The sequence below is a fragment of the Sinocyclocheilus anshuiensis genome, unplaced genomic scaffold (genome assembly GCF_001515605.1).
Source record: "Sinocyclocheilus anshuiensis isolate Anshui unplaced genomic scaffold, SAMN03320099.WGS_v1.1 scaffold2533, whole genome shotgun sequence".
Taxonomy (NCBI): domain Eukaryota; kingdom Metazoa; phylum Chordata; class Actinopteri; order Cypriniformes; family Cyprinidae; genus Sinocyclocheilus; species Sinocyclocheilus anshuiensis.
The window spans coordinates 244,492-246,675 of record NW_015548189.1 but is presented as its reverse complement, the minus strand read 5'-3'; the positions used below and the strand labels follow the sequence as shown (position 1 = coordinate 246,675).

Sequence of the window (2,184 nt, the reverse complement as noted above, 5' to 3'; positions counted from 1 at the left end):
GGTGTGGGGGGGGGGGGGGGGGGGGGGGCTATAGGGATGTTCTCACCAGCAAATCTTACCTGACTCCCGATAAAATAAAACAGGTGAGTCTTCCGGGCCTCTACTTCCCTCGCTATGCTTACTAAATAACCAAAGTGTGAGCTAAAAAATAATTCCACTACCCGTTACTGATTAGAAAAAAAATTAAAAAAAATAACAACAAAGAACACTAAATACCAGATTACTCAAAGAATCAACAAATGCAAAAAAACAAAACAAATTAAACTATAACAAAATAGACTGAATGGCTCCAGGAAAGCAAAGAGAGAGGCAACCGTGACGAACAATTAGAATAAGAGAGAGAGACACGCCATTGTCACCACCAACGCCTATTTATCAGGAATCCCAGATGATGTCACACAGCTCCCACGAGTTAAAAATTCCCTCTTAACGCCACTTAGGGACTCAGAATAAAAGTTACACAGATGCACGTAACAGTTAATAACCACTCCATGTTTGTTCTTAGATCTTTGCAGAATTCAGTTGCATATCTTGGATCTGAGTTCTACGCAGCATTGGACAAGTTGATTAAAAGGTATTCCTTTATCATGTTGACTGCTGTCATCTTTAAATTATGATTAGCATATGATTGATACTCTCAGCATATAAGGGACTATGGATGAAAATTAGCCAATTTGGATAAATCTGACACATGTTTTTACATGTTACAACATTTTACATGTTGTGTGTATTATTAATGTGTATTGTACCTTACTAAATAAATAAATAAACAAATAAATAAATAAATAAATAGTCTCTTCTTTTTCATAGCCATCTGATGTTTACACCGTGGTATTTCAGGGTCTTCCAGTCATCTTGGAGGATGACCCAGAGGAATTTTACAGGATGTGCTTTGTAAGTATTGTTATTGATGTTTCTGCTCTTATTATCATCATTTTGTTTGCAATTTTGCAGTAGATACTATATTTGTCTCGTGAAACAATTCAGATTTTTGAAATTGTTGATTTAAATGCATTGATAAAATTGTGTTGACTGATCACAAACTTGTCAGCATTACACACTTTACACACTTTGAATTAAGATAAAATCATGTAAATGATGGGTGTAATCCATCACTCTATGTCAAAGAAGATGATGCTCTCTAAAATCTAAATGGTAGGTCATACAGTACAAATAGCATATTGTAAAAAAAAATGTTCTCTACATTTACTTCTATGATGTTAATAATTGAGAACAATGTACAAGTACAATAACATATTCCATTGAACTTGTGTGTAATATTACAAGTCTTCTGAAGGCATGCAGTAGGCCCACAAAACTGAATTTAAAGGAATAATTCAAGCAAAAATGATAAAACACCTTTATGCTCTGTCTTCTGAAATGTGTTCTATTTTGTAACTCTTATACTATAAATCTCATTATCTCTCTTTGGTGATCATAATTTAAAGCTTGATTACATTTCTTTGTGCATGATGTTTGTGCAGATCACTGTACACTCACTCTGATCATCAATATGAATCAAGCACAAAGAAGTTGCTTAAAGTAAAAGCATTTTTGTAAAGTAAAAGCATTTTGTAAAGTAAAAGCATTTTTGACAACTGCCCTTGGTCACTGTATTTTTTTTTTAGAATGTTTCCAGTATTGGAATGAAGAAGAAATTCACATTGTGTCTGCATCTATAACCTTGTGGTTAGTGCGTCGAAATATGGCGACCCGAGTTTAATTCCCATATCAAGGTCCTTTGCCGATCCCCTTCCCCTCTTTCCACTCAGTAGTTGGCTGTCATCGCTCAACTGTCCTTTCCCAATAAAGGCATAAATAGCCCATAAATATAACTGGAAAAAAAAGAGAAATAAATTCACATTGTGCCTATTTTTCTTTCTCTACTTAGGATGTTGATGTAGATGCAGACTTCAGTGAAGTAGATGTAGGCCTGCTCACAGTTTTACCAGAAGATATGCCCTCATTGCGGACACAATAAAGGCAATCATGTTGGAGGGAAGAATTGTCATGGATGGGTTGTAAAGGCCTGTCTTTTTATTTTGCTGTTCTGTTTGCATACAGTTCTGAGAATGCTCTGTATTTTTAATTTTTTTAATTTTTTTACAGTGCTCCAGTAGGTCCAGATAATGTTATGAGAGCAAAGTGCTGTTTAGTCAAGAGGTCTGTAAAAAGTCTTATAAG

General features: G+C 34.9%; 1 long non-coding RNA gene across 1 annotated transcript in view; it reads left to right on the top strand.

Annotated features, from left to right (window-relative positions):
- Positions 1 to 1,952, top strand: part of LOC107705032 (uncharacterized) — a 7,710-nt gene extending 5,758 nt beyond the window's left edge. Inside the window, exons 3-5 of the long non-coding RNA XR_001636032.1 lie at positions 506 to 574; positions 811 to 894; positions 1,892 to 1,952. This is a non-coding gene — a long non-coding RNA (uncharacterized LOC107705032). The remainder of the gene's footprint in view (positions 1 to 505; positions 575 to 810; positions 895 to 1,891) is intronic.
- The last annotated feature ends 232 nt before the right edge of the window (positions 1,953 to 2,184 follow it).